The sequence below is a fragment of the Petaurus breviceps genome, unplaced genomic scaffold (assembly GCF_028583685.1).
Source record: "Petaurus breviceps papuanus isolate PSGF00001 unplaced genomic scaffold, PetGlider_PUasm1.0 456, whole genome shotgun sequence".
Taxonomy (NCBI): domain Eukaryota; kingdom Metazoa; phylum Chordata; class Mammalia; order Diprotodontia; family Petauridae; genus Petaurus; species Petaurus breviceps.
This window is the reverse complement of record NW_027186343.1, coordinates 835,135-847,243: the sequence shown is the minus strand read 5'-3', so window position 1 is coordinate 847,243 and position 12,109 is coordinate 835,135.

The following is a 12,109-nucleotide window of genomic DNA, read 5'->3' as shown; positions in this document are numbered from 1 at the left end:
AAGTTAGCTAAGATATATTTCTTGGTCTCTAAGTCTCATAGTAGAGTTCATAGACTAGTCAATTTAGTAACTTTTCATTAAAATTTATATTCAGAACAGGAAGAAGTCACTGAATGTAATAAATAGGGTACTGGGTTTAGAATCAGGAAGATGGGTTCAAATTCTGTTTCAAATACTCTAGGTCTGAATTTCTGGGAAAGGAACACCAACTTGGAGCTTGAGAAATTGAACAGATCAGGTGTGTGGGTTCAATAAATCCAAAGACCCCAACTATGGGGCAAGGATTTACCAGTCAGTACAAAATAATAGAAAAATGGAAAGCTGGCTGGCTGGTATGAGGTACAGACCAACATCTCACACTAAAGCCTGATTAGCTCTGAATGGTACCTAGCTTAGATATAAAAAGTCCTTTGAAATACATTGGAAGAACAGTGAAGAAGATATATTTTTTCAGTATTGGGTAGGGGATGAGTTCATCACCAAATGAGGGACCCAGAGAATTACAGTAAGTAAAAGGGCCATTTTTATAAAATTAAAAAAATACTCCAATGGGAAGACTAGCAATTCAATATTGGTTGTACATGTGTAGTTACGCAAAACATTCCCATAGTAGTTATATTGTGAAAGACTAACTATATTTCCCTCCCTTCTGTCCTGCCCCCCACTTATTCTATTTTCTACTATGACCCTGTACCTTTTCAAACGTGTTTGCTTCTAACTACCCTCTCCCCCAATCAGCCCTCCCTTCAATCTTCCCTCCTCTTATCTCCTTCCCACTACTTTCCTGTAGGGTAAGATACCCAACTGAGTGTGTTTGTTATTCCCTCCTTACACCAAATTCAATGAGAGTAAGGTTGACTCATTCCCTTTCACCTTCCTGCTCTTCCCCTCCGCTGTAACAGTTTTTTCTTGCATCTTTTATATGAGATAATTTACCCTATTCTATCTCTCCCTTTCTGCTTCTCCCAATATATTCCTCTGTCACCTCTTAATTTTATTTTTTACATATCATACCTTCATATTCAACTCACTCTGTGCCCTCTGTCTATGTATACATGTATACACATACACACATATTTATACATGCATACACCCTCCTATACATACATATGTATGTATACATATATATTCCCTTCAAGTATCCTCATACTGAGAAAAGTCTCATGAGTTAGTGTTCATTTTCATGTAGGAATGTAAACAGTTCAAGTTTAATAAGTTCCTTATGATTTCTTTTTCCTATATATCTTCTCATGCTTCTCTTGCTTCTTGTGTTTGAAAGTCAAATTTTCTGTTCAGCTCTGGTTTTTTTCATAAGGAATACCTGAAAGTTCTCTATTTCAGTGAATGTCCATATTTTCCCCTTAAGTATTATACTCAGTTTTACTGGGTAGGTGATTCTTGGTTTTAATCCTAACTCCTTTGACCTACAGAATATCATATTCCAAGCCCTTTAATCCCTTAATGTAGAAGCTGCTATATCTTGTAATATCCTGATTGTGTTTCAACAATACTCAAATTGTTTCTGCCTGACTGCTTGTAATATTTTTTCCTTGACTTGGGAACTCTGAAATTTGACTATAATATTCCTAGGAGTTTTCTTTTAGGGATCTTTTCCCTTTTTTTGCATTTTTTTGGAGGGCAATTGAGGTTAAGTAACTTGCCCGAGGTTACATGGCTAGTTTTTTTTGTGTGGGTGTTAAGTGTCTGAGGCCAGAACCGAACTCAGGACCTACTGACTAGGGATCTTTTTCAAGAGACAATTGGTGAATTCTTTCCATTTCTATTTTTGCCCTCTGGTTCTAGAATATCAGGGCAATTTTCCTTGAGAATTTCTTGAAGGATGATTTCTAGGCTCTTTTTTTATCATGGCTTTCAGGTAGTCCAATAATTTTTAGATTATCTTTCCTGGATCTATTTTCCAGGTCAGTGGTTTTTCCAATGAGATATTTCACATTTCCTTCTATCCTTTCATTTGTTTGGATCTGTTTTATAGTATCTTGATTTCCCATAAAGTCATTGGCTTCCATTTGCTCCAGTCTAATTTTAAAGAAATTATTCTCTTCAGTGAATTTTTAAAATTCTTTTCCACCTGGTCAATTTTGCTTTTTAAGGCATTCTTCTCCTCATTGCTTTTTAGAGCCTCTTTTGCCAATTGAAGTTAGTCTATTTTTTAAGGTGTTATTTTCTTCAGTATTTTGGGGGTCTCCTTTAGTAGGCTGTTGACTCACTTTTCATGATTTTCTTGCATCATTCTCATTTTTCTTCCCAATTTTCCCTCTACTTCTCTTACTTGATTTTCGAAATCCTTCTTGAGCTCCTCCATGGCCTGTGGCCAATTCAATATTTTTCTTGGAGGCTTTTGATGCAGGAGTTTTGACTTTGTTGTCTTCTTCTGGTTCCATGTTTTGATCCTCTCTGTCCCCCCAAAAAGATTTTATGGTCTGACTGTGCTTCCTCTGTTTGCTCATCTTGCCAGCCAATTACTTGACTTTTGAGCTCTTTGCCATAGTAGAACTCTGCTTCCAGAGTGGAGAGAGCTGTGTCCCAAATTTCTGTGGTTTTATGCAGCTGTTGCCAGAGCTATGAGGAGAGTTCCCTCTCTACAGCCACCACAAGCTCTGGCACACTACTGTTCATCACCCCAGGACCACCACCCAAGACTGTGACCCAGATCCAAGCAGGTCAAAGCAAGAGCGATTACCCTCTGAATGGTTGCTTGGTCCCTCTACGATCTGCAGGGTAGGAGCTCCAGAGGCAGCCACGTGGCAGCAGCCATTGTGCTGCCAGCACTTCTGCTGCCCCAGGGCCAGGGGCTGGACCTTGCTCTTCTCTCACCCAGTTCCAACAGAGTTCCACACTGACCTTTTACTTTCTCTTTGGTGTTTATGGGTTTAGAAGTTTGGAAACCACCACAGCTGCCAGTGATTCACTCTCCTGAAGTTTGCTTGGGCTAGTCTGGGCTGTGAGTCTGGGCCAGTGTGGCTCATGCAGGACTGTGCTCCGCTCCCAACACATTATGATAGACCATTTCCATCAGCCTGCCAGGCTGCCTTCAGGAGGAGATTTGTTTCTCCCTGTCACTTTATGGGTTCTGTAGCTCTAAAATTTGTTTAGAGTTATTTTTTTTTCAGGTATTGGAGGTGGTTGGGGCAGAAGCTGAAGCAAGTTCCTGCTTTTACTCTGCCATCTTGGCTCTACCCATGTCTAATTCCTTTTATCACCCCTGGTGATGATCAGGTTCATAGGGAAAGCATATACCAACTCCCCATATTATAAATTCATTATAAGTTCATCTTTCTTTAGTGAATGATTTTTTATTTGTATTTCCCTTTACAGTATTTTACTTTTACCTTTATTGTATTTTCCTCTTTACTCCAGCCTTTGAATTTCAAAGTTTCAGTGCTGCTTTGTCTTTTCATTTTCCAATGGTCAAAAGCCCTCTATTTCGCTAGAAGGGTCATCTTCCTCATTTGTTGCATTATACTTTTTTTCTTGTGGGTAAATCATTTTGGGTTCTAAGCAAGTATCCTTTATCTTCTGGAATGTTTCAAAGTCTTTGCTCCTTTGTCATAGTGGCTGCTAAGCAATGTGTGATCCTCATTATGGCTCCTCCTTAGTGTTTGAATTTGGCCTTTCTGGATGCTTGAAGTATTTTTTCTTTGACTGTAAAGCTCTGGATTTTGGCTGTGATGGTCCTGTTAATTTTCATTTTGGAATTACTTTACAGAGTTGACTGGTGAATTCTTTCCCTTTCCACTTTGACCTCGGATTCTTTTTTTTTTCCTTTTGGAAGGGGGAAGGCAAGGCAATTGGGGCAAGGCAATTGTGACCTTGTCCAAGGTCACACAGCTACTAAGTGTGTCAAGTGTCTGAGGTTGGATTTGAACTCATGTCATCCTTACGCCAGGGCTGGTGCTCTATTATCTGTGCCATCTAGCTGTCCCTTTGACCTCAAATTCTTAAGAGAAGTGGGCAGTTTTTCTTTTTAAGCAGGATGGCCAGGGTCTTATTTTGTTTATGCCTGTAAGATATAATAGTTAAACTTTATATGGCACTTACTATGTGCCAGGGACTGTGATAAATGCTTTAGAATTATCTCATTTTATCCAACAACCATGAGTAGCAGGGGTGCTATTATTATCCCTATTTTATAGATGAGGAAATCAGCAAGGACAACTTAAGTGAGTTTTGTAGTCATGCTAGTAAGTGTCTGAGGCTGCATTTGAACTCAGATCTTACTGAATCCAGGGGTAGTGCTCTATATACTACACCTCCTAGCTCGAAAGACAGAAAGACAGGAAATGGAGGGTCTTATCCAAATACCTACTAGGTCAGTGTCACTGGGTCAGAGAGGAGATGGAGGATAGGGAGATGTATACAGACTGGAAAGGTGGTTGGGGCTGGTTATATAGTGCCTTCTATATTCCAGGCATCTTATAAACACTATCTCCTTTGATGCTGTTTCAAAATTTTTAGAGTCTTTTTAGCCACACTCTGAATAAGGAAACACAGGATTAAAAAACAAACACCACCACACTGCAGTGTTTTTATCCAGCTAAGATTGTGACACACATAATAGGTACATGATGAGCGTGTCCCCAGAAGACATGTACATACACACGTATGTATCTTTGTTTATCTATGTCCTGCTGAGCTATTTGACCCAGAATGAGTTGAAAGCAGTTTTTTTTAATATTCTTTAAAAAATTTTTCAGTTCCAAATTCATGTACACACTTTCTCCAAGTTCAAAGGAGTGTAATTTGCCGAGTGTATCACTTACTTATTAACTAAAAGCCACATTGTGAGACTATGTGTGAAAACTAGGGAATTCTTCTAGGCCTTAGAGTTTCCCAAACTTATTTGGCCTACTTCCCCCTTTTAGAAAATACTCAGCCCCCTCCCCCTGGAAATCTACTTTCTTTAATCCTTTAGCATTTAAAAAAATTGTGTCATAAAAAAAATACTACCCCCCCATCCTTCCAGTGGCCCCCAGGGGGTGGTATAGCCCACTTTGAAAACCTATGCAGGCTAAGGCTCATTTTCAGGGTCTTTTGGTCCTATGAAAATATCAGATAAGCCCCAGACATCCACAGAATGACCAGCAGGACACCAAACGTTGATAATTTTGAGATAATTTGGATATGTTAATGAAATTCCCCCAAAGTGTAATGGATAAGTTAGTCTTCCCCCAAAAAAACCTTATAAAAATGAGACCCCAAACTTTTATCTCCTGAGCTCTACTCCATCTCCTTCTGGGTCCATGCTGCTGGGTGCTCCTAACTCCAAACTATGAGTATATGAGTTAGTTTCTATGACTTTCTCAAACTCGATTCTCTTCCTCATGCTGTGTGCCTTCCTCCACTGCACTACCCCTTGTTGCCATTCCATCTGCCTCTTTACCTCTTCCTCTTTGTGCCATTTATCTTTGTACTTTGTGTCATTTGCCTGTTCGCCCTCTGCCCCTTATTAAAGTGTAATTGGAGCATCATTCCCCAATGTCATTAGTGTCTTTCCCAGGAGTACCCAAAAAACTAGGAGAATCCACCCCCATTTTGCAATTCCATAAATTAATTAGCAACCCATTTCAATATAACTTATCGTGTACAATATTCTCCTGCTTCTTACTTCACTTTGTATTAGTTCATATGTCTTCCCAAGCGTTTTCTGAAAACATTCTCTTTCTTATATCACAATGATATTCTATCACAATCATACATCTTTTTCAGTCATTCTCTAATTGATGGACAGTTCCTTAATTTCTAAATTTTTTTTGTAGCCACAGAATGAGTTGCTATAAATATTTTTGTCCATATGGATCCATTTCCTTTTTCTTTGATATCTTTAGGATATAGACCTAGTAGCAGTAGTGCTAGGTCAAAGGGCATGCACAGTTGTATTGCTGTTTGGGCATTGTTCCAAACTGTCCTCTGGGGGCCACCTCCAGTCATCCAGATATATATCTTACCACTGCACCCAGGTGGCTCCACAGGAAAAAGTGAGGCCAGTAACTGCACAGTCCTATCTCATTCAGATTCAATTCACTTGCAAGTCATGGCATCACCTTCCTGATGTCACGGTCCTCTTAGAGAATGAAGGACAAAGAACAGGAACAAATTGTCCTCCAGAATGGTTGGGCCATTTCAAAACTCCACAAAACCTAATTCTGACTCTCACCTCCATGAAACTAAAAACATAAGAGACTGTTAAGATGGTGATACAACCAGTCATGTAGGACTAGGGCAGATGGAAGATGAGGGGGCATGTGGAATGGGGACCATGCCATTTCAATTTGATTACTAATGTTGATCACATTCCCTTCCCTTCCCTTTGTCTTCTTTTCAATGATACAGAGGTGCAAGGAAGAAAGGTGATTAGAGGATATAAAGGAGATCATTAATTGTCAAAAATAAATGTTAATGTGATGATTTTGCCTATCAAAACAGGAGGGTAGCAGAATGTATTGGAATCTGTACTAAAAAAAAAAAAACCCTTGAAATGAAGATTCACACAGCATTAAAATGAAGGGACGTCATTTTGTGATCCAATTTGATTCTCAATTGTATATTCTAGTGATAAACTACTAGTAGAGTTGTAAGCTGGAGAGATTAAAGGGGGGAAAGTCCCATCTTTACAACACAAAATTATAGCTGCTGTTTTTTATTATTGAAAAGAACTGGAGACAAAGATGGTGCCCATATATTGGGGAAATAGCTGAACAAATGATGGCTAAGAATACAATAGGATGCTGTCTGAATTGATGTAGAGAAAATTAGAAGAACTAGTAGAATAGTTTATATTGTAAGAGCACTGAATAATGTAATGAACAACCATGGCTCCAGAACAGTGGCTTCCAAAATTTTTTGTTCATAGAACCCTTTTCAACAACAATAATTAAAGGGGTGTTGTGAAGCCCTCTGATCATTTGATCTACCATGCTTCAATTAATATTTAATATTCTTTTAAAATTTATTAAGTGCTTATAATAATTACCTGGATAATGTTTTCCCTTAAAGTTCCAAATTAATGGTTTTATTACAGGATATAATTATAAAATAAAAAATTTAATCCTACCTTTAAATATGAAAATAAAAATAAAATCATAAATGTAAAATAATTGTGATATAACATAGTTTTTCATAAGAATTTTTTTTTAATTCCAGCAATAACTTATGTTTACTATTACTTGCAAGATTTTAATTCAAGGGGCAGCTAGGTGGCGTAGTGAATAAAGCATTGGCCCTGGAGTCAGAAGGACCTGAGTTCAAATTCGACCTCAGACACTTGACACACTTACTAGCCATGTGACTTTGGACAAGTCACTTAACCCCATTTGCCCTCCAAAAAGCAAAAAACAAAAACAAAAAAAGATTTTAATTCAAATTTATTTTATAGATTTTGCTGATTGTAAATAACAATTTTTAGGCAATTGAGTTACAACTTAGAAGATGCTGAACATAATCTAAAATATGAAAATCATTTCAAAGTTGGACAATTTTCTTTCAACAAAAATGTGCAGTGTCTGTTTCAAACAGTCAACAAACCAGGTCTTCAGATGGGTTCATGGTCAAGTTGATTTAGTAACAACAAAACAATGACCATAGTAACTAGAATTGATAGAGTACTCGCTATGTGCCAGGTACTGGGCTAAGTACCTTAGAGATGTCATTTCATTTGGTCCTGACCATAATTCTGTGAGGCAGGTATTATGACTATCCACATTTTACAAATGAAACAGAAACAAGAACAAGTTAAGTGACTTGTTTAGGGTCATAATGCTTTTATGTGTCTGAGGTAGTATTTGAACTCAGGTCTTCCTGATGACAAGCTCATTGCTCTATTTACCGCACTGCCAGATGCCTTTGAATACAGTGAAAATACTCATGTACAAATTTATGAGAATTTTACAAGGTCTTTTGATGAGAGTTAAAAATTAATTTCATTTTCATTTTCAGCAGACAAACCAGGCAACAAAAGGAATAACTAGTTCCTATGTAAAAGGTTTCTTTTTCTATGGGCTAATGACATGTGATATATTAAATGGTAAATGTATTTGAGGTTCTATTGCATATATTTCCTGGGGCTTTTTAAATGATTTTTATGTTCAAAACAATCAATATGAGGGAGAATATCTCTTCAAACATAACTTTCTTTTTTCTATCACTGACACACAATTTAGACTCCCATAGAGACTCTACTGAATGATTCATCCAGGTTGGAAACTACTTCCTTTGAAAAATCCAGATAGAAGAATAGTAATATAAGTTAAAATCAGAAAATTTTCAACACTGCAATGAGAGACTATATATAAGACCTGTTTTTATAGGACACGTGATGGTCCACGATGTTTTTAAAATGGCTGATAACTAAAATGCCTAATGCTCATGGTTTTCAAAGAGCCTACTTTTTGTCCTGCAAGAATGTAAACATTTGTAACATTTTGATTTGGTGATTACAATGCTCATGGGAGGCAGTTACAAAGTAACTTTGGAATGATAGAACTATTCTGATACATTGTACAGAAAGCAACTGCGTATATGTGCATACCTTTGACAATCAATTGAGAATGAATTTGCACTTAAATATCACCACTTTCTGGCAGTTTGGAAACAAGTGGATGACAGTTGAGAAAGTGAAAGAATATGTTGCACTTAGAAGTGGTCAGAGTTGATGTAGTCACTGTATAAGCATCAAAATCATTTGTATGCAAGATAGTTTGGAATCACTGCAGAAAGAATATTTTGTTCTTCAAACATAAGCATGCATATTGTGTCAGAGGAAAAATATATTTGCAACAAAATAGGATATTATTATTTAAGGTACAATTAAGGAAGGGTTTATGAACCTCTAAATTTTATGTGCAGCAAATGGAATAATATCTTTGAATCTGAATTGGCTGTTGTCCTTTGTTCTCAAAGAACACCAAAAGGCCGTCACTATCTTGAAGTCAAGGTACAGTGTGCCCTGTTGTGGTTGATCAGATTAACATAAGCTAAGAAAGCTCTACCACAGGTTGGACACAAATAGTTCCTATGACCATTATGAGTGGTGATGTTCAAATTTGTGCATCTCATTTCGTTTTGAGCTACTGCAATTCTATTTTGCTCCTAGTGCACAGTTCCTTCTTTGATAAGGACATGCCATGCTGGGCAGTCCTGTGCCAGTGTCTCCCATGTCTCCCAATCAATTCCAAAGTAATTCAAAGAGACCTTGAGACTGTCCTTGTATCGCTTCTTCTGATCTCCATGTGAGTGCTTGCCTTCTGTGAGTTCTTTGCACAACAGTCTTTTAGTCAAACATACATAGCTGTACTCTTTACAGTAGAGTTTGAGTGCCCTTCAGTTCATCTGGAGAAAGGACCTTAGTGCCTAGTACCTTATATTGCCAGGTGATCTTCAGAATCTTCCTAAGACAATTCAGATGGAAGTGATTCAGTTTCCTAGTATGGCACTGGTAGTCTGTCCAGATTCCACAGGTATACAACAATGATGTAAGCACAATGGCTCTCTAGACCTTTACTTTCATAGGCACTCTAATACCTCTTCTCTCCCATATTTTCCTTCAGAGCCTTCCAAACACTGAGCTAATTGTGGCAATGCATGTGTCAACGTAATCATCTATGTACATCAATGGAAAGTATACTGCAGGATTCAAAATTTCTCCATTTGCTGTAACCAATGGTTCCACATTCAGATGGTGTGGTGCTGGCTGGTGGAGAACCTGTTTTCTTGGTATCAATCATCAGGTCAAAGTTAGCACAAGAAGCATAGAACAATCCATACTTTGTTGCATCTCAGCCTCCAAGGCTGCATCTAGTGCACAATCATTTGCAAACAAAACATTGTGTACCAACTCTCACTCCACTTTAATGTTGGCTTGTAGTCTTTGAAGTAAAATCATTTGCCATCAGTGCAGTAGCAGACCTTGATGTCATTTTGGTGCTTGTTGAATAGAAAATAAGATATGTTAGATATAACAATAAAAATTAGTACAGGACAATTGAGAGGAGAAAATCTATTTCTTAGTTTAGCTTATACAGTTATAGAAATGATCAAGTGATAGTGCAGCAAAACTAGTCTATACAGAAAAGCAGAAAGCTTTCCAGAGGACAACAGAATAATCAAAAGGCATTTGAGGAAAGGATGGAAAGGGACCATGGAGAAAGGCCATCTAGTGCTGGGGAAAGAGGATGCTGAGGCACAGGGTTTGTGTCCTAGTCTCAGATGCAGTGATTCTGGTCATGTTACTTAGCCATTCTGAGCCCATAGCCTGAGTTACAAAGTGGAATGAGAATGCCTGCCCTGACTGTTTGTTGTGATGACTCATCTTATTGAAATTAACTCATCCTACATATGTGAGCTTTTTGCACAAAATGAAAGAGAATTAGATCAGATTGCTGAAGCAAGTTTGATTTATTATGACAATATATGAGCAAACTCTGCCCACTGAGAATAAGAGGATGCCCAACGCTTGGGAACAATCCCTTCAACTCGCAGTATGGGAGACCGGAATCTCACATTGGTGAGCACTGACTCCTTCCTTCATCAAGCAGATGATGTAATCATCTCCCTGGAAGCCCCAAATTGTAGGACCACAGGCAGGGATCCTGGTGGGGAGCTGAGAATTCCTCCATGAAGAAATGCTGAGGGAAACGAACAGCAACAAGCACAAAGACCAGATCTGACTGGACACATAGTTATGGAACCAACCTTTGTTCCTGGAAATGGGAGTAGAGGATGCCGGGAGAAAAGAAGAGTTTAACGTGTCTTATGAATGGAATTGGGAACAACCTCTAGATGGATGAAAATTGGAGAACATTGTAAAACAAGATGGTGCTGGGATTATATTCCAGATATACCCCAGCCTGTGCACAGGGGCTTTCACTTGTTGGTTTTATGATGCAAGGTATGTTTGGAATTGTAATTATCTTCCTTCTTCATACAGCTGAGCAGGAACACAGTTATGTGAGTCTTGGTTCTTCCCCCTACTTCTCAAGAGTGGGGTATATATCCCCAGTGTTCACTGAGGTACTTGTGTCATGTCTATCTTCCAATGGCATGCCTGAGTGGAAGGCCTGCTCAGCTGAAAGAGATTGCTTTCTCACTATGACTTGTTCATCATCTCTCCTTTGGTCACTATCCCTATTCCAAGCACCAATGATCAAAATTAAGTTGGATAATTGCAGAACCTTGTAAAAAAGTGGAGCCTGTGATCCAAGGATAAAGATGCCTAGCATCAGTCCTACACCCATTCATTTTGGACAACCCTGGGTTGATGAGGGAAGTCTGAACATGTATTAGTCAAATAAATTGTTGACCAGGATCGGATATTCACAAGTAGGTTTTTCGAAAATCACCCAACTCAACATTTTTTTAATAGCAGAATAGTATTCCATTAGAATAATGTACCACAATTTGTTCAGTCACATTGATGAGCATCCCCTTAATTTCCAATTCTTAGTCACCACAAAGAGTTGCTATAGTTTGCACAAATAGGTATCCCCCTCCCCCCAACCCCCCCCCCCCCACAACACACACACTCTTTTTTATTAAATGTCTTTGGGATACAGATCCAGTAATGGTAGTCCTTGGTTAAAGAGTATGCACAGTTTAATAGGGGTTTGGGGGGCAGAGTTCTAAATTCCTCTCCAGAATGGTTAGAACAGTTCACAACTCTAACAACAGTACATTAGTGTTGCAATTTTCCCACTCCTGTCCAACATTTATCATTTTCATTTTCTTTTATATTAGCAAATCTGATTCAGTAATTTTAATTTTTATTTCCAATTGATAATAATTTCGAGAATTTTTAAAAATATGACTATATATATATTTTATTTCTCCATGTGAAAACTGCCTATTCATTTTGTTTGACCATTTATCAATCGGGGAATGATTTGTACTGTTATTGTTGTTGTTTGGCCTTTTGGAGGGCAATTGGGGTTAAGTAACTTGCCCAAGGTTACACGGCTAGTTTTTTTTTGTGTGTGGGTGTTAAGTGTCTGAGGCCGGAACTGAACTCGGGTCCTCCTGACTCCAGGGCTGGCGCTTTACTCGCTGTGCCACCTAGTCACCCAAATGATTTGTATTGTTAATAAATTTGATTCAATTC